At 43.7% G+C, this 21156-nt stretch overlaps 1 pseudogene; it reads right to left on the reverse strand.

Annotated features, from left to right (window-relative positions):
- LOC144134036 (uncharacterized) overlaps positions 1–17069 on the reverse strand; it is a 117762-nt pseudogene extending 100693 nt beyond the window's left edge.
- Positions 17070–21156: the final 4087 nt, after the last annotated feature.

Here is a 21156-nt window from a genome sequence, read left to right on the forward strand (position 1 = left end):
AGAAACCTAGGTGAGCTATTTTCTAGCGTTGGTATGACCGGTAAATTAGTTATTTCTTCAGTGCAGCACGATTCTTTTCATGGCTTTAAAATTTTTACTAGCCACGATCTTCCTAACAGCATCAGAACCTACGCGAGAACTTTATTATGCCTCATGAACACCAACATAGTGAATTTATTTGTGATTTATTACGGTATAACTGAGCGCCGCACCGTGGAAGGCTGGTGCTCCTCATAAGCATAACGTGGTACGTTGTTGGCGCCATGCAGGTCAGCAGGAAACATACCGCGTAATTTGCGCCGGCGAGGTCAATTGGAGGATATTGCCTACAACCCCGATTTCAATTCAAGATTCCAAGTATCGATACAGCCTTGGTTTTTTTCTTCACTAATGACAGCGAGAATTCAGGTTTGGGCTTAAAATGTTCGTAAGAGATGCAGTGCTGAAATGAAAATTCGGAGCTAGATCAGGCAGTTTTTAGGGCTTAAGTGAGAACAAGCTACCCTGAAAGTCCCGTGAATTGGACGAGAGTGATCCTTGCTTTCGCGGAGTGCGCAGTTTGGGGAAGGCTGTGTTTCTTTTTGTGGGTCATGGCTGAGAGTGACATCTATCGTTGTTCTTCTTGTTATCTTTTCATGCTTCGGAGAGTAGGCTATGATAGTAAAATGGTGGAATGTGAACTTCTAGAGCAGTTCATGCTGTGCTTCACATTGAATAGGCTACGGCTGAATTACAGGCGGTGGCTGCTACCAGTTTTTATTACAAAGGCTCCGCGAAGTTAATTTCAGCTGCATCTTTTAAATATACGGGTTCACTGAGGTTTTTAGATAATTTGCAGGCAGTGTTTAAGTACCATGTTACTATTTCCGTCAGGTTTTATTTTTTCGCCAATGGAGTCGCGACTAGCTCTGCAGTTGGCGAAAAGGGGCTTTCAAGACGTGCCGCAAATACTGCTCCTCCCAAAAGGTGTTTCATATGCTTGTACGGAAGAAATGTACCGCAATGTTGTTTTCGGTACTTAACTTGTGTGATTTTTGCTGACTTAGTGGCGAGGAGAGCTCGCTTTCTTGGATAAAAAACGCGAATTCTAACTAAAACTTCGCTTTGCAGCAATGCTAAACGTATTCCAGCACTCCTGGTTCTGAGGTTTACAAACTTACAAGGCTCGCAAAAGGTCGCAAGGGCACATTGAGGGAGCGGAGTGTACAAAAGATGCATTTTGTGCCCCTTACAGTGAGCTGATGACGGTACGGTAATTTAGGCAATATAAAACGCTTCCTATCTTTGAAGAATACGAAGAATTTTTGTATTTTCTTTCGTGCCTCTTCCGTAATTTAATCCTCCACAATACCCACATGAGAAATATATCATCCAGTCTAATTCAGTTTGACGTGGTACTGAGCGTTTGTGTAAAACATCCAGAGCCTGGATAAATTATTCTTGAGGTCAGGATTAGCGGAGTATGGCCCTCCGTTGCAATGCAGCCAATCAGAGAGTTGTGCTGCTTTCGGAGCATAAATATTCGGGGGTCTCTTGCTTGCACGTGGGGTTGGCATATCATGTTCGCACAGGATCAATAAATGGCATAATCGTGTTATAGTGTTTTTGACCGAGAGAATTATTGTACAGTACGCGATTAGCGTTGCAGCAGTCTGTTGACTGCTTTCAAACACTATCGCTTGACATGAACAAGCTGTTGCAGCTGTCATTTGCATTATATGCAGTGCAGTGCAGTGCAGTGAGCCATATGGAGTGTTGTAACCAGTGAACGTATTCCCATTTCTTGTCATCTACGTTATTGTACGCCTTATGTACGTGACATTATGTTGCAACCTGTATTGCATATCACGAAATTCTCTCTCGCATGCTAGCTTAAACCGTCATAATTATTTTTCAGTATATACCACGTTCCTGTTTATTCCCCAAGAGATTCCTAGCTGTCGCTCCTTATTTAAATGATATGAGGATGAAACCTACCATTCTCCTCTTGTCCTATGAACGAGTGTACCAATGCTATATAGAGATTTGCGTACTCGGTATTATCGACAGATAATAAAATCTTATACACCTACTCTAAACCCCGATTAGCCCGGATAAAAATGCTTTTAAGTACATCGTGATATTCGCTAGCATACGGACACATCAAAGTGAATAAAAGCAGCTCGGTGTTGCTGCATTGGGAATTGGGACCATTACTCATTCAGCAGTGTCCTGCAACAATAGGCTTGGAGGTTATAAAAAACTTTCATTTTCATTACCGTTAGTCGAAGCCGGTGCACCTAATAATAATGAAACCTTAAGATTAAGATAATAGCTCGAACGATGGCAACTTTCCATGCCATTAAATTTTGTAGTTTTAAAAAAAAAGGTGCGCTGAAGCAGCCCGACACTAATATTGCACCGTTGGACTCTTTAAAGGGGCAGGTGTTGAAGGGTGATTGCAATTCGTTGTGGTCTAAGGGCGCGTAAGTGTAAACGGGTGCTTCTTGAGTTTTTCAAGAGCTTTGTAGTGCAATGAAGCTTGCTTTAAATATGATATCAGCTGCTCGAACTGTCTTTAAAGCACACCTGCAGGTACAATTAGTGACACCATTTTTTAAGAAATATAATGATGAATACCTGGACGACACATATTCTTCCCTGAAAAGTACAATGCGAAAGCATTAGAGATCCCTCCAGTGCAAGTACTCCTTCACTTGCGTAGAGTCATAGGTGGCGGGGAGTAATCATGCGGCTATTAGCGCACTGTTGCAGCGGTTAAGCGATGCACCACTGCTCCGGCATGGGGCTGTTTCATACACATTATCGAGGGTGCTTTGTGAGACTCAGTTAAGCTGCTCTTCCCAACATCCCTAATGCTAATTCTTGCCCAGATTGTTCTTCGGGAGGCTGTCTATCTCTTGGCCAAAGAGCTGATGCGCAGTGTCATGGTGTGTAGGTGGCACTTGCATTGAATTTATTGAAGTTAATTTCATTTGCACCTGCCGACCGTGGTAGGAGTGCCCCTGCTTTTTCTCGACCCCGACGGACGCCGGAAGGACGTGTTTTCTCGAGAACGCGACCTGTAATGCTACTGCAATATTATTTTAGCTAAACTTATAAACGCCAGTAACCTATTGGGGATCGTTAAATTAGCGTGTATGAACGTAGAGAAAATATGTGGGTCAAATACAAGAAATAGGCGCGCTCGTCGTGTCTTGTTCGTTGAGTTAAATCATCTCAGTACTTTTGTATGCCTCACGCCATCAGTCTTGAACCTGTTCTTATCCTCTTGCGCAATTATGCGGCCAATGTTAGCGCTGTGCAACTGTGGCAGCGTGGATGCTGAAGGTCGTCTCTCTCGGCGGAGCTGTCTCATTTTGTTTTTTCTTATATTCTAAAAACTGAAGACATGATAGTTATTCCCCCATCCGATATGTGATTTGAATGTAAACTCGTGCAGATGCACCATTAAAGCCATATTTGTGTATTGTTATGAAAGTCGAAAAAATGGGTCAACTGTAGCTATCACATCCTCTTCTAAGTGTGTTACAACCGTATTTTGCACCAAATTGCAAGTGTGCAAGAATACGCAGTTTTCTTAGGGGCTGTTTAGGTTTCGGATAGAGTGCACACCTAAAAAAACGAAGTGTTTTCAAAATAAACGGTAGTAGTCAGTTCTGAAAAATACAACGCATGTGAAACTGCAAAGCGGTTCGGAAATGAGGCAAATGTAGTTGTCACATCCTCCTCTAACGGTGTGAGAACTATTTTTTGCACGAAATTTGAAGGGTGCAAGACTGCGAGTTATAGACACGAAATTTTACTTTTAGAGGACTTTTCTGCAGTGATAAATTATATTGTGTTTCGCGTTTGAATCGTAACGCGTGCGTCATTTGTCAGCACCAGACTAGCTGTGTCGCCGATAACGGATCAAGGAAAATCATGAGCGCTTCAACACACTATAACAAACACCGTGAGACTTCTCAACATAACCTAGTTTTTGAGTTAAAGTACATTTGTGCGAAAAAAATCACTAAGCTAAGCTTAATGCACTGGAACGTAGGTGATTCGTCAGTTTGTGGTAAGATGGAGCCATAATAACAGAGGTAAATTTAACTCAGTCAGCAAATTATAGATTAACTAATTTTCTCAGCCTCGTCACCACGATGTCCTTAAAGCAAATTTAGTAGGCATTCTAAAGATTGTTAATTGGAAAAAGTCCACACCGAGTTTTTATCATTGCTATAAGCTGTACTGTGTAAGTAACTGTCGAAGAAGGGAATAATAACTTTTTGAGTGCGGTCTTATTAGCCCCTGAAAAGACTGTTCCTGCATTGACCTGGATCCGCGATGACCTCGTAGCAGCGATACGTGTCAGGTTGTGTCTTAAGATATTATTGCGTATTTATTGTTGTTCAACAAATAGTGTTTCAGAGCGCGCAGAAAAGCAGCAGGATGCAAGGTTGCCGTTTCTACCTCCTGTGCAAGTGGCGCGATTCTAGCCCTGTAAAGTGTCGACTGCGGGTTGAGCTGGACAGTGCTTTTTTCAGTATAGCATTGCGCGTGCCGCAGCGCATCAGATTACAGGTAACACCTGCTAACCAGTAAGCTGCTAAACTAAAAATTATAGCTAACGTTTTAACTCTAACTGTCAGTAACCTTATTTATTGAGAGGCGTGTGGCTCACCGTGACCAACATCCGTTAAAGTTTTTTAAAAATTAGAAAACGCAGTTACATCGGTGCTGCAGCACAAGTTATGCCTCCATCGTATCAAAACACATCCGCTTTCGGAAAGTTTCCAGGCAAAGCAAACGCTTGAGGGTACGTAACTCGTACAAATAGCCAAATTTTGTCCAGCAACAGTGCCGACGGTATTTCCAAAAGTGATACGGATGTACTTACAATGGGCTCTACGCATCTCAATAAATAAGCTCACGAACAGTAATAGTTGAAAGCGAAGTCAATATTAGTTATCCAGCCTACGAGTTAGAACTTAGGAGTATTCTGATGCGCTGCACCATTGAAAATACTGTGCCGAAAAAAAGCGCTTTAGTAATTCAAAAATATTTCCTTAAATTCTAGAGCATCTTAGCTGAAACCCACAGTATAAATGAACCCGCGTGCGCATGATGCGCCTTCAAGTACCGCATCTGGCACTTATCGAAAGGCTGGCAGTTCTCCTTGGCATCCGCGAAGAGTAAACGCGACCGTCTGTCTTACGCGATCACGAACGCTGTTCTTCATGAACCCGACATTGATGTTAACCAAAAATCAAATAAACAAGAGAAAACATAATACCGAAAGTAGTACAGATACCGAATGCATTGCGATTTCCGCAGAAATTCTAAAGAAACTTTGGAATTTTTTCAATGAAAGATAAATTTATTTGCCAGCATAGTAACATTTGCCCCCAACAGATTGCGTTTCAGTTGCTGCAGAGTTTTACACAACAGTGCCACATCGCCAAATATTGTAACTTCGGATTAATAATTTTAGTTCATAAGTAGGAAGTCCTAAGGTTTTCAACGCATTCTATTGAAAACCGCGATGACCAACTGTGTGTATCTCTTTAATCAGTGAATCTTCATTCATACTCTCGCTTTAGGTTAATCTTCTATTTTATTTACTGGCGGTGCAAAGGGATACTCACAGATTCTATTGCGGTAAGACAAACAGTAACTACATAGCGCATGAGTGTAAAAACGCCAATCCGCAGGGTTTCTTTCCATTGGGAAAAAAACACGATCCTGAAATGAGTTAAGAGCCCTCTACCACGGGCTGGCATAGAAAATATTTATGAGGAATCTCAAAGCGCTTTAACAAAAAAGTTATAAGAGATTCAGGCTAAACGCATACACTCTGACGTGGATTCTTAGTCAGCTATTGGAGAGTATGGAGCTCGAAGATACTCCCGTCAGCTTGTATTTTTACTTGTCTGCCTTTATTTTTTTATTTACACGCACAGTTCAAAAACCACGATATATCCCCCGTTGCATGAACTTCCACCCCTTTTAAACCGGCAGTTTATAGCTCGAACTTCCCTCTATTCACAGCATTTAGTCCTATTGCAATCTTGGCCATATCCTGTACTCGCCTATCCCTATGCGTGCCCTTCTCGTTACGCCTCGATAGATTCAAGACAACTATCCTGAAGAGCTAGTGGCTGGAACGTCAGCGTACGGGATAGTGGATAGGCTCACCTTCGCTAGCGCACTGCATTGAATATGCTTCTATCATTTTGGCGATGTGGCGCTTGCGCTTATTCATTCCACGAAACATTTGCGGCTCTACCACAACATGTCGCTCCAGCTCTGTGGTGGCAATAAAAATAGCAGCCCATTGCTTTTCAGCCGCACGAAATACGGTCCACGGTCCACACATCATAGCAAGAGGCTGATACTAAAGCTTTATAAGTAACATAAGAATAACTGCTCAGAACATAAAGGTGCACTATTGTCGCTCAAGTTAGGAATTAATGTTTGTTAAGATATATAGCAGAATATTTGGGCTATATGTTCCAACACTGAATACAGCCTTCTAAGATAAACCATTCACGCTTTGAGAAAACAACGGCCAATGAATGTAGGTGGAATGTTGTAATTTCTAGACCGTCACCGCCCGGTCAATTTTCAACCAAAACCATATTTTCAACCTCAATAAATCTACACAGACAGGCAGCACACCTCCTGCCTCAGTGAAGAAGGAAGAGCTTCGTTGCCTCACCGGCGCTCGTATGAGGAACTCTGTTGGAATAGAACGATCTTTTTTGTGCATTTTTAAAGAAAGGAGAAAAAGCCGAAAACTTAAACCTGGAAGACTGTATTGCAAATAACTTTGTAAACAGCGGCGAAGAAATGTGACCACGGAATTCATCAAATATCTTCGTTGCTGCTTTCGGTCAAAAAACGTCGAGTTGTCCATCGTTTTATCGTGCTGGAAGTCAATAAAGCCTCAAGGAGTTGTAAAAAAAGGGATTTGCTTTATGAACAGAGGCTATTTTAAATGTCTCAATGATGAGATTTCAATAGGGTTGGGATAAAAAAAAATATAATAAGGCATAGTTTGAGCTGACTACTATTGAATCGCGTTATTAGTACCGCTTCGAGTAAAGCTGTTCAGTCTCCGAATCTCGGAAGCGCGTCTAACGAGCCGAGTGAAATCGAAATGAAAGCAATCGAGAGAATTTGTTAGCGTCGAGGCTTTTCAAGTAGGTAGTTATTTATTTCTTACATCTGAAAATGATGAAAATCACTTACATATTCCCGCTGCGCCTCTGAAAAGCTGTATTCTTTGTCACCAGTACATTTCCTTTGAACGTCTTCCATTCTACTCATCTTCCTAACGAACGGTTTGTATACTAAATCGCTCTAGGGTGATCTGAAGTTTTAAACCTAGTTTGAGTTTAAATATTTTGTCTTCAGATTCAGTACAGATGTCCTTCTATGCATTTGTTTTATATGTAGGAATCAAAGACAAATCGCATAAATTAGAATGCATGAGTGTGCCCGAAAACTGCAAATGATGGAGTTCTCGACATTGATGTAGTTAGCGTGCATTGTTCCGTAGATTCTATATCCGTGCCCACAGAGAGAAAGAAAAATGATGACTTTTCTTGGAAAGAGGAGGACGCTTATATAAAATTGACTGTTGACAAATTCATGACAAACCAGTCTCAATGCTGAGCAAATTCGACAGCTCTTTAATTTTCGCACAAGATTCTGGCAGCTTTGATTCCAAAGGAAGAATGAGAGGGTTCCTGCACAGCTGACACTGACATCGGTCGACCAAGTTATGCGTTGGATTTGTCCTAGGCAGGACGTTCTTACGTCCACAGCAACAGTCGGTGGTGGCTGTGAGGAACAGTCTCATGGTTAGGTTATACGCAACACATATACTGTAAGAAGGAGAAGCTTAGAAATCCGCCACGTAGCTTAGTTGGAAGAGCACCACAATCGACATGCGCGGATCGTGCCTGCAGATAATCATGATGAGGATGTACTCAGGTTTAATGGCACACACTCACGGCGGAGAATTGGCCAATTGTTTCAGGCAGTAGATGGTTTTCTTTCTTCAGTATTGTAATTATTTATTTTTAATGCAAAACGTAGTTACAAAACATAGTTTTTAAACAGCAACAAGAATAAAAAATGAAAACAAAATGTTCTATGCTTTTCACGCTTTCAGTGCCTGTTGGCTTTTTGCACATATATGTCGTAACGAGCTTGTGCGTTCTTCATTCTTGTTGGTTGAGTGCTCAAGTACAAGGAGTTTCTTGGAGTCAGAAACTTCTTTCTCACTATTCTTAGCTCTACCTAATCTTTGAATTTTAAATTGCCCCAACATAGCATAGATTCGAAAATGCGGTAAATTTATATTTACCTTAGATGTTTTCTTTAAGGAAATAGCCTTAACACACAACGTCATTTACTCAGAATTTGATGTGAGACTTTGATGTAATAATCTCCTGACTCTGCCGAAGCCCATATCCTTGCATTAATTCTAGCGATAATATTTTTTATTAAGGTTTCCCGATATACACTGCTCTCTTTCGGTTTCATAGATCAATACTAAAAACTGCTCCCAGACTAAAAACGCTGCTGCCACAACAGGGGAATCTGTCTTCAGCTGCTTATGGTCCAAAGTTGGGAGCATGCGAATTGCGTAATAATTAAGAATTTTTAGTTAAATACAGAAGGCACTTCTTCCACAACACTTCGTCTTTGCAAGAAGCCAATGCCGAATGTTATTCATATAAGTTAAGCGAAACATGTAAGTTACCTGCCGTGGCCGTCATCATCATCATCATCATCATCATCATCATCATCATCATCATCATCATCATCATCATCATCATCATTCAGGCTCAGATGCACGTAGTAGGTACATGCGCTTTCATGTATTACACATTTTTACAAGCGTAAGGTAAGTAATGAGCAGGAAAAATGTGTTCTTCGCCGATGTTAGCAACACTAAGCCATGAAGTTTACACAAGCGCGACAGGCAGAAACGTTTTCAGATACCTTCTTTACGGCGTCAATGGAACTATGTTAGTTATGTTTCGCTTTACGCAACATATCTGGGAACCACTCTTGGGTGGTAGAATTGAGAACAAGGGATGGCCGGAGTCTTATATGGTACAGTTTACAGAGCGGCGGTTAAAGAAGTTGAAGCAGTTGCGGCTTCGGGGAGCGCTAATGAGCGAGCACTAAAAGTGCGCGTCAAGAGCACTTACAAGATATATTTGCAGTTCAATGTGCTGTTTTTTTCTGCCCTGCACTTTCGAACCTTTTATTTGTGTGTCCAAATGATGACATGGTTTCAGTAAATTTTCTTCGGATCACGATATTCTTTGGCACTGAAACTCTTCTACGACAATTTCTCACATTTTTGTTACAGGAAGGAAACACCCATCATGAATTTGTGAATTAACTACTGTACTTCTTTGGAAAGCGCGCGTTCGCATTTTTCTCTTTCGCTCCTTGGCTTCCCATGCAGAGCCCACTTTTCCACTCCTTGTAAGACAGCGTGACTCATGTCCCACTTGTTTCAAGCGCCGGCAAGGAAACAAAATGCATCTGCGTACCGTATTTATGTACGCTGATACTACCGAACAGTTAAACAAGCCATTCGGTGTATTTATTTTTCGATACTATATCCCAGGTCCTATGTGCCTTTTTACTAGCGTGGGTTTACAGATTGGCGCGGCTCATATTAGCATGAAAAGTAAAATTTTAGAAATGTCAATTGTTTTTGAGTAAAGAAAATAGCGGAACAATTGAAAAATACTTGAGATTTTGCGAGTCTTCTTTCTCATAATTGTCTTTGAAGTAATTCTCAATTATAATGCATGTTTTCTTAGAATATAAGACTGAAGTACGAAAACGTACCACATGTGGGGTACTAATGTATTTATGACTTTAGAAATTATGAAGTCATTGGTAAAATGTGCGCTTCTTTTTCTGTACAATCAGCGGTGTAAATAGCGTGACTGTCATCTCGTGCAATTTCTAGAGTCAATTAGGCGCAGTTATGCAAGTTGTATTTATGTGAAACACAGATATAGAATTGCATCTCTCCGCGTGAAAAGGAATCGGCAGCATGACGCTTGCACTGCAATCCCAAAACCAGTAGTTTTGTAGTAACTGCGCCATGAATAAAGTGCAAAAAAACAAAGTTATTGAATCTCTACTAGCTACGCAGACAAAGGACGCTAGTGAAAGTTAACATGTAGTCTGCACAAACAGCACAGTCGATTCTTTTTAATTTAGGTTTAAACACATTACAACCTCAATGCCGCTTGTGGAAGTACGTTTCCACAGGCGCTGAATAAGATTTATCAGCTCAAAAAATACCCGCGTCCACATACTTTCTTTTGTTTGGTAAACCTCCTGTATAACTGTATTCAACTTTTAAGAAAATTATAATCTTGGGAAGAACGAGCACCAAATAACCACCACGAATTGAAAAAAAAAAGATGTCACGCATACTGGCCATATTTCGCACGGATATTTGAATTCGCCTTTTATGTAGCTTTCTGCTTTTCTTTCTTCAGCGCGACCACAAGTTCTTAGACATTTTGCGTTGTTGCGGTCACCCGGATCCTGATTTCAGGAGACTAGAGAGATGTAGGTGAGACTATTTCAAACTTGAGTCAGAACATGATTCAGAGGTTGAATCAAGGAACAGCATAGCATCTGATGGCAGTTTTGGCGATTGGCTAACCTGGCCATCTAGAATTCAGCTCATCACTTCGAAAAAAGAGGGCTTCGCTTGTACCCAGTTGTCAGAGAAAATGAGAAATGCCCGGAACCCACTGGACGCTGTGCACAAGCTTTCGGATGGTGTCAGGACTCGCCTATTTGCTTGCACAACTCAATACAGCCAGAGTGTTAATCGCGTTCTGGGAACTTCGTCTATACGTTTAAGCTTTTTCTGTCAGGCTGAAGGAAGTTTATCGTGCACACTCTTTGAAATCTGCTATTAAACTTTTACCCTAAATTCTATTCGCTCTTTAACTCAATTTGTTTACTCGTTCGCACGTTCACGTTTTTTGCAGGGTCTTATTGCGATCTCTTCAGTTAACTGAGTTGACAGTTGGCTCTTCAAGTGTAGGTCGCGTCCGTCTTACTGTTATGTTATCTCCCGCGTGCTGGGCAACCTCAAAGCGCCACATGTTTCCAAAGCAGAAGGAAATATCGACCAGCCCTTTCGAAGCTTTTCTTAGCTTTCGAAGCACATTGAGGAGCACATGAACATTCATCGCGGTATCCTATTGTGCAGTAGCATAACCTTATGAATAATAAAGTTCCCATTATGCATATACCGTATTATTTAACGACTTTCAAATACCGAAACAGTGACTTATGCTGACTTAATGGACAGTTTGGAGTTGTAGAAATTTCCTCAAGTACACAACCAAAATCTCTCTGGAGGGTGCTCTCAGTAGGAAGTGTTCAAGCGAAAGGCGGCTCGCATGCGCTAAAAGACGCGCTGACTGTACTGGTCTGGAGCTATATTATGTTGTACATTTTGTCTTGGGAAAAATGCGTATATACATCGTGAGCTAGCAGACATGCAACAGTCTCGGCTCTTTTACAATTTTACTTTTTATACATCACGGTTAAAAACAACACTTTTCAAAAACAAAAAGCAGGTGCACAAATTGCTGACTGATCTTCTACGTTCGCAGCATAATGAAGCCGAGGGAATGCAACGTCGAGGGTACTCCACATTATTGGCTGCGACTTAAGACTACACTAGCGATCAACTCCTAATAGTCGTTTCAATTCGATGTGAGATTGTAAAGCTTTATTGTCTTTCGCAGTCCGGCAAAGAAAGTCTCACGGCTGAGTTTCGCAATGCTACATGACGACAGGAATAAAAAATGGGAGGCAATGCTGACACCGCCAGCAAGCCTCCTTTTACGTCTTCCTTTTAGTTTGCGGGGCAGTGTTGTGTCCGGTATACGTCATTTACTGTACGGCCTTTAGACTTCCGGGCTTGCCTGAATCTAACGAATTAAGCTGCTTCGTTCGTTATTATTTTTGGAGGAAGAAGCTTTGGTTGCCTCATGAGTAAAGACCGTGGCACTTCATTACGGCTGCTCGCCTAATAGTACGGGATCCATGGCGTGTAGCTGTGAACAGCTTACTAAAAATTGGTCCGTCGTTTTGATTGCTTTTCTGAGCTACCTTGCCTCGGTAAGTACATCCAAAATTCCACTCAACAGAAATTAGTTCTAGAGTTTTTTACGAGTGCTTTTTCTCGTAACAACGTGAATGCTGTTTGCGTAAGACTTCAGTGAATAGTTTACATAACCAAATCGACACACATGTCTAGGGGAAGGGTGATTTCGCAAAAGTTGCGCCAACTGCTACGGAAAAAGTGCCACGAAAAAGAACTTAAGCGGCGCTAATGTCAATAAACCGAAATGCCACACGGGGACAGCGGAGGGAACATCAGAAAGAAAACAGTGCTGAAGAACGGGAGAGAGCACCACTGACAAAGACTAGCGCTGACTGGCTGCTGGATGCATTTATCGCTGGAACACATAAATACTTGTGAAGAAGGCTTGCGGACAGGCGGATAAAAAAAGAAGAGACAAGTGAAACTATCCAATCTCCATGAGTTTTAGGCAGCATCCTTTTGCAATTAAGAATAAAGAAAAAATCGAACCCTGCAGGTGGTACGATTTCCTCATTTTAAAGAACTGATTAGCAAGGAACCGCCTTGCCGTTAACGTATCTCTGTATTAAAGACGAGTTTTTAAAATTGGTAATGATAAGCCGACATAGTTTGCATTGAAAGTCCTAAAATTTAAGTCTCGAAAACGTTTAGAAAATAAACGAGGAGCAGCACTTAAGTTTCGTTATTACGGCTGCGTTTTGCGGATGGGTGTTCTAAAAGTGACAGAAAAATTGTCGACTGCTATTATAACCTAAACAGAACAAATTCTGATTTAATTACTTATTTGGAAAATATATTGTCTAGGCAGACACCTTAGTAGACTATACTGATCAGAAATCTCTTTGAAAATTTATATTCCAAGATAGTCTACTCAAATTTATGCTGAGACGGCGTAATAACACACGTCCCTGATGTAGCGCAACATCACGTTTTATCTAGTTTCACAATTTGGATGTACTGCTTTTGGTTGTGACATCTGTAGAGGTAATTTTGCACTTCTTGAATACAGTTGCCTTTGCCCTTTGTATACCGAACTAGGTGTGTTACCTGCAGTCGTTTTTTGTTCTCTGAAATTCTTCTTTTCGTTTATTCTGCCTTTTATATAGAGCGGTGCAAACCTCTCTGGGACACTTTGAATTTTTTTTTCTATGATGTTTGCATTGCTGCCCCAACTATCCTCTCTTTGAATTCTATTCGTTGATATAAACACTGTTCCAAGGGTCCATGGTCACGTAAGCGTTTAAGCCTTAAGCATAGACCTCCTTTCTGGCACTGAGGGAAGAAAAAATAAAGTAGAAAATATGGGGGCTCTGGTTAACCCTGGTCCAAAGCGAAAAGCTGATCTCACTGGCTACGTTTGTGGCCTAGTGTCTGGCCGTCTTTACGGCAGACGTCGCATCGAACACAGCGAGCGTTACCCTGAACGTATCAATGTGCGCCGGCGTTTTATGCATAATCCACATTGATGCCTTGCGCATGCGATTCCAGTAGACGCTTTCCCAATCCACTCTGTCAAGGTGCGTGACGTCACGGAGAGAGTAGTCAGCACACCTGGGATGCCTCCTTCGCTCCTCTCCGCAAAGCTGTGACGAAGCGCACATCTGCCGCTCTCCACGGCAGGCGTCGCATCGATCACGCCTAGCGTTCCACTGAACGAATCAAAGTGCACGGGCATTTGTAATAATAATTGTTTTTTGGGAGGGAAAGGAAATGGCGCAGTATCTGTCTCATATATCGTTGGACACCTGAACCGTGCTGTAAATGAAGAGATAAAGGTGGGAGCGTAAGATGAAACGAAGAAAGAGGTGCCGTAGAGGAGGGCTCCGGAATAATTTCGGCCACCTGGGGATATTTAACGTGCACTGACATCGCACAGCACACGGGCGCCTTAGCGTTTTCCCTCCATAAAAACGCATCCGCTGCGGTCGGGTTCGAACCCGGGAACTCCTGATCAGTAGCCGAGCGCCCTAACTGAGACACCGCGGCGGGTCACCGGGGTTCTGAAAATTGGTTCTTGGAGAAAGGAAATGGCGCACTATTTGTCTCACATCTCGGCGGACAGCTGAACAGCGCCGAAAAGGAAATGCTAAAGGAGGGACTGAAAGAAGGAAGAAAGAGGTATCGTAGTGCAGGGCTCCCACCGGCGTTTTAGTAGTAGTAGTAGTGGTTTATGAGATTAATAATAAAAAAAATGAAGGACGCTTAAGCTTCGCCTTTAAGAGTGGAACGCTACAGCGTGTTGCAGCGCTGCCAGGGTGTCCACGGAACGCCATCGCCCGTGCGGCGCGACGCCTTGCCCGTTAGACAAATCGCTCTGCTACGTACGGTGAAACGGATAAGCGGAGCAGCAAACCACGTAGAAGCGATGCCAGGCACCTTGCCGAAACGCGCGGGTCTCAAGTTGCAGTCGTAGTTTGTCGGCACATCGTTCTCGACAAACCCGATGCCACGAACGCCAGCATAGCTTCCGCGCCGAACGAACAGGCAGCAAGCCGCAAGCTTCGTGGTGAACACGCTTTGGATGTGCGCTACGTTGTTCGCCGCTCACCGGGTGATTCCTTCGTGCGCGCACGGCCCCACTCGCCCCACTGCGTCCGAACGAGACGAGCGGGAGGCGCTGCCGTCGCGTGCCATTTGTTGGGGCAGTGGCGACATTGCGAGGAGGAGGAGGATGAGTTCGAGGAGGAGGATTTTTTGCTCACGGCCAACGCTGCCGACACCGACACCGGCTTTTCTGCGACACCAGCTCCTTAAGGGGGTATGGTAGGGTGCATGAGCCATCTTGGTTTTAGCTTTATATCTCAACAACTGTTCTATATATTAGCGCCAAATTCAACGTGCTCAATAGGAATATTGTTGGCCTTAATGGGTGTAATTTTTTTACTTGAGCCCTTTTTGTTTGTAGTTGAGAACCAAATTTTAAGCTATGATGGAAAATAAAATGTACCTTTTCTCAGAAAGAACACCATGACCGTGAAATTTTGCACAATAATTTCATATAATAGTGGGCTTAACTGGAATTTTGAAAAAACGCTTTCCCGCATTTATGTCACAAGAAAAAAAATATTGTCGTCACATGTCTCGTACCATAGAGGGTCTTTCTAATAATCTTTTTTCTTTTAAATATAACTAAGCTATATGTTCAAACATTTAAATTCAAATTACTGGCAAGAGACGTGAGTATAATCTGGGAAATTTTCAGCGTAATAATAATAATAATAATAATAATTGGTTTTTAGGGAAAGGAAATGGCGCAGTATCTGTCTCATATATCGTTGGACACCTGAACCGCTCCGTATGGGAAGGGATAAGGGAGGGAGTGAAAGAAGAAAGGAAGAAATAGGTGCCGTAGTGGAGGGCTCCGGAATAATTTCGACCACTTGGGGATCTTTAACGTGCACTGACATCGCACAGCACACGGGCGCCATAGCGTTTTTCCTCCATAAAAATGCAGCCGCCGCGGTCGGGTTCGAACCCGGGAACTCCGTCGCAGTAGTCGAGCGCCCTAATCACTGAGCCACCGCGGCGTGTCAGCGTAATCGGCTGTGTAGTTTTCTAGAAAAGGTACATCAAGTTCCGGAAAATTTCAAAAAAGTGATTTTGAGAAAAACGCATATTTATGTTTGCACCTGCACTACAACAGCTCAAAATGCACCAGCGGAATACACACACTTTCTGGCTTTTTTTGGTGTCTTCCCCAAAGCCTTTCTTCATGTTTCTCTCTTTTCTGCGACGCTCCTTGCTTTCCAATGAGCTTCGGAACTCAGCCCTTTCAACACGCTCCTTGTCAAGCCGGTTCAGATCGACTGTACAGAACCCACCTGGCATGATGCCAAGTGTTTCCAAAACAGCAATTCGTGCTTGATTGCCGTCATTGTAGTATGCCACAGCATCGCAAGTGGCAAGATTCAACGTGTAAGTGCCAGCAAATGTTGTTTTCGGACAGCGGCACCAAATCAGTTGATTCATTGACTCGTTGGTGTTTTCTGTCCTGCAGTGGAGACACTTGATCAGAAGGCCTGGTGATGATAAAGCCGGGGACACTGGTTTTACTGCTTCTAGAACAGCAGTTGGCAGGCTGTTTTTAAGAGAATATGCCTCAGCATTACCTTCACTGAGGGCACGGTTGGACCCACACCCTGATGAGGCTCTTCTGGGCCCCGTCCATGGTTGGGCTCTTCGCCAGTGGATAACTTATGAATATAGATTGCCCACACGGACTTTCGCATGCTTTCTAAGCTATCAGTGTTCTCTTCAATGGCCTTGCCGTAGTAAAATTGTAGGGAGTCAATATCCTTCTCTGTGAGACAGCCTCTAACAGATAGTGGAAGTCCATCTAGTCTATCTAGTTTAAACTAGTCTTCAGGTTTCTAAGGCTGGCTCCCATACGCTTTTCCATATGGCCGACACACTCGTGCTTTTCAATGTCTTTGCTATATGGTTTTGCTTATTTCAGAGCAAAGTATGCCTTGCTGTCCCCGTCACCAATATATTTGGTGTACGTCACTCCATGTTTTTCAAGAGAACGCGCAAAAATCTTCAGAGCACCTGCAGCTTCCATACCTCTAGACATTCCAATGTGTGTTGCATTGCACTCGTCTTGGCTGCTATCAGTGTGGAGATTTCGCGAACACAGATAGCAGGACTTAGTCTCCACTTCGAAGTCTGGCACCTTGCCTGTGTCAGATGAAATGAGTGTGATGACACCGTGCCGGGATGAATGCCCTTTCTTCATCCAGGTTCCATCCACAGTAGCAGCGATTTCTTGTGGTTGGGAACTGCCATGCATGTCAGCCTTCACCTCATCAACGGCCCGGGTGATGCTTCGTGAAGCAACTGTCGCTGTTGCATGAAGTAGGCGCGCGGTGTACGACGCAAATTTCGTAGGCCTCGGAGGCATGTTCATAACCGCCAATATCACACGGCCAGTCAGCAGTCCTTTTCCACATGTCCGTAGCGCAAAAAAAAGCCGTTCATTTACCTCAAACTAGCCTCTTTGTGATCGCTTAGATGTCTTGAATGAGCTCGTCGCACCACATTCATCGCAACAGACATTCATGGTGCACACCAGTCCACTTCTCTCATCACCTTGTTCGTTTAGCTGAAGCTCACCTTTCCCGCATTTCTTACATAATGCCGAGTCCCGTATAATGTCTCGAAGCATCTCAATGTTAACGATGCGAAATCCTGAAGCGGTAGCCTCTTCCACGCTGAAAGTGTCACATGGCGCACTCACCCCTATTTTTGAAAAAGCTAGCACTTCGACGCGCCGGCTCTTCGTTCGTTTCCTTGTAAATTGGTTGCCGCGAAACTCCTTCTTCATCGTCGACTTCCCAGCCGTTCTTACCATGATGATGCAATATTCCCGGCAATACAACGTCAAATAACGTGCGCGGAAGGTGACCACCACAAAAAACAACCAGAAAGCTTCGATTCTCTATAAAAGCATTCCTGGTGGACAAATTTGCGATCGCAACTCATAAAAAATGCCAAAAAGTGAATATACTTAGCAGATCTAATCATATTTGTTATAATAATCACGTAAACACTGAAAAAATACGGAAAACAACATGTAAACAAACCCTCGCATCTGTCATTGTTAAATACCCGGAGGCGCGGTTTTTGGCGCAATTTTTAAATGGCTTAGAGCGCTCCTATGCGCTCGCCGCAGCACTGTTTGGCTCCCCACAGTGTGTATTATTTTTTATTGAAAAAATCAAAAATCAGTTTTTCGGTCGATTTACCCTACTATACACCCTTAACGCTATCACGTTAAAATGTAGGGCACATTACACTCTCGGGTAAGACTGGTGGCACAGGGATGCTCTTTGAGTTTGGATCGAGTAATTTAACCGTGAGTGTACTCGTAATTTCTATTCCTTGTCGTGTTAGTACCCCCATCCACCCCCATATCAACGAACACTCAATCATCAATATGTACAAGTGTTTATTTCAGTACCACCATTCATTCATTCGTCGTCCTGGTCGTCTACACCACGGAATGATTCCTTCAGTGCGTCTTCACCTCTGTAGTCCTCCGCCTCAACTTCATCTGTCCATGGTGAATCCTGCGCATTGTCGAGGAGTACCTCGGTTGACGCGTGCTCTATTCTGTCTGTCGTATCAAACAAGTCAGCTGCATCTCCTACTCCTTTCCGGCTAGGTCAATTGCTAATTCGAATCAAGACCGCCTTGTGGTCGCTGTGGTAGCCTGCAAGTGGTAGACAAATCTTTTGAATGCTAGTGGCATACAGGTTACTGAAAAGTAAGTCTATACACGTTCTTCGAACGGTCGTGGGCAAAGCAACCCAGCTATGTAAGTAGCGCTACATACCAAAGCTGTTCATCATGGGCTCAATGAGGCATCGCTCCTTTCTAAAGTCAACGCCGGCTTTGGCCCCGCGCTTCCTCTTCTACGGGAGAGATTCTTCTTCCGCGGCCCCATATAACTTCGTCGGAGACATTGTCGCTCTGGCGTCGGCTGCCTGCCCCCGCTCCATTTATCACACCAGGTGGTTACGCAACGGCTCGAGGGCGTCTGTTTTTTGTGTTAATTGTCGTCTGCTCCGACAAGGACGTCAGGTGTCCGTGGGTGACCTCATTACTGCATACACAGCCACTGCTGCGCACAACGAACATGCCGCTGCGCACGACTAACGGTACAACCTACGGCTTAAAAGAGCATCGCTGTTAAAGGGAAGGATAAGAATTTTTGCTAGCGTCGGCGTGTGCCATCGAGACTGAAGAACCTGAGCTGGGGCAGCGGAAATAAAAGATAGCAGGCAGATGGAGAAATGAAATGAAAGAAGTGAGGGGACAGAAAGATAGAATAGGGAGAGAGGTAATATACAAAGCTATGTACACAATAAGAAACGTGTACAGGTTGCGCGTGCGGCTAGTTCCTGATGAAGCAGAACCCACTTTCATGACCTGCCCATGCGATGCCGACAGGCGCTTTCCCGCTTGAAGAAAGGTCAAGGTCAAAGTCGAGATAGTTAGTCTGACAGCCGCTGGTGTCGCTGCTATAGCTGACGTCATGTGTCGAACCTGACCACCACCAGTTATTCTCATGGTTTGACCGTTAGCTGAATTCAAGGTGAAACTTGTGGCCCCGCTGAAAACTAGCTACATTCAAGGTCATACTTGCGGCCCGGCTGACGGCTCCGAAATATGGAGTAGTGAAGCTTTCCGTTTCAAAAGAATTCCGCGATTTTTTAAAATTTATTTTAGGAGGAAAGGAAATGGCGCAGTATCGGTTTCACATATCGTTGGACACCTGAACCGCGCCGTAAGGGAAAGGATAAAGGTAGGAGTGAAAGAAGAAAGGATGAAAGAGGTGCCGTAGTGGAGGGCTCCGGATAATTTCGACCACCTGGGGATTTTTACCGTGCACTGACATCACACAGCACACGGCCGCCTTAGCGTCTTGCCTCCATAAAAAGGCAGCCGCCGCGGTCTGGTTCGAACCCGGGAACTCCTGATCAGTAGCCGAGCGGCCTAACCACTGAGCCACCGCGGCAGGTTCTGCAATTTTCCTAAAGCGGTTTTATATGATTTCTTGGTCGACGAATCACCACCTGTCGCCAAGTTCATTTCGAAAGGATTAGAGCTCTGCAGCGCATGATATCAGAAATTGTTCAATGTACTTTTTTTTTCAGTGGAAGGCGCAGTGACTGGAATTGTCAGCCGTACGGGCGCGTAGAAATTTGTTCAAATAATATTTTTCGCTTATGGGTCCATAGGGCGAACTCGAATTACATCTTTATCTACAAGTATTTGCTACGATTTATTGGGAATTTCGGGCATTGCGGTCCGGGTTCCTACGGTGTTATTAATGCTCAGCTTCCGTTATTACTGGACGTTAGTTCGCAATATCTGCAAGAAGAGAAGGCAAGCTCCCTACTATTTTGTTGTCTGGTGGCTTTGAAAAGGAAAAACTTAAGGAAGAAGCAAATAGTGTCGCTGAGTGCTCATTGTAGATCGAAACCAATATCCACAGCTTCAGGGTGATTTCATCAGGAGTGCATCACCCTAACAAGTTTCAGGTACTGGCGACTAAGTTATTAAGGCAAAAGCTTTCCTACGCCAGGAAGCGAGCCATTTCGACTCGTCGCGCACTTCAACAGTATGTCGTATGCCGTGTGCCATATGCCGTGTTCCGTGACCAACGAACGACCTTGAGCCGCCGTTGCCTAGCAACGCCGCAGCCGCGCTCCAACGGATGGCGCCACCATCGCCACCACTGCCGTCGCTCCACCAGATCTGCTCCCCTAGGGTAGAGGGAGAGGAGGTGTCGACTCGCGAATAATATGTGTGTGTGTGTGTGTGTGTGTGTGTGTGTGTGTGTGTGTGTGTGTGTGTGTGTGTGTGTGTGTGTGTGTGTGTGTGTGTGTGTGTGTGTGTGTGTGTGTGTGTGTGTGTGTGTGTGTGTGTGTGTGTGTGTGTGCAATTTTCAGAAACGCTTCATCCATTTAGCCATAGATTCATTTTGAGTCGACGTTTCGGACAGAGCCTGTCCTTTCTCATGTTTATATATATATATATATATATATATATATATATATATATATATATATATATATATACAGACAAGGCAAATGAAATGAGGGGCACGTTTGACAAACATATTAAGGAAGCCAACAGTCACCGAAGCCAAAGAACATAGGGGAATTTTTTTAATATATAGTGCCAATCAATTGATTTTTAATGGAAATCACATATAAAGCAGCAGAAAAAACAACCATGCCGCCGGTGGGATCCGAACCCACGACCTCCGAATATCGCGTCCGGTGCTCTTACCAACTGAGCTACGGCGACGGCTGTCCAATCTGCTGCTTTCGTGGGTATTTATGTTTTGCGTGTCGAACCTTGAGAGTGTTCACCGGTGCCAACCTCGTCCATAGCGGTGGACGTAGCACGTCCTGTAATACCGCAAGTGTGACGTAGAACGTGAACTAACGGCGAGGGCGGAAACTGCGAGAGCCCTC

The sequence above is a fragment of the Amblyomma americanum genome, chromosome 5 (assembly GCF_052857255.1).
Source record: "Amblyomma americanum isolate KBUSLIRL-KWMA chromosome 5, ASM5285725v1, whole genome shotgun sequence".
In the NCBI taxonomy this organism is placed as follows: Eukaryota; Metazoa; Arthropoda; class Arachnida; order Ixodida; family Ixodidae; genus Amblyomma; species Amblyomma americanum.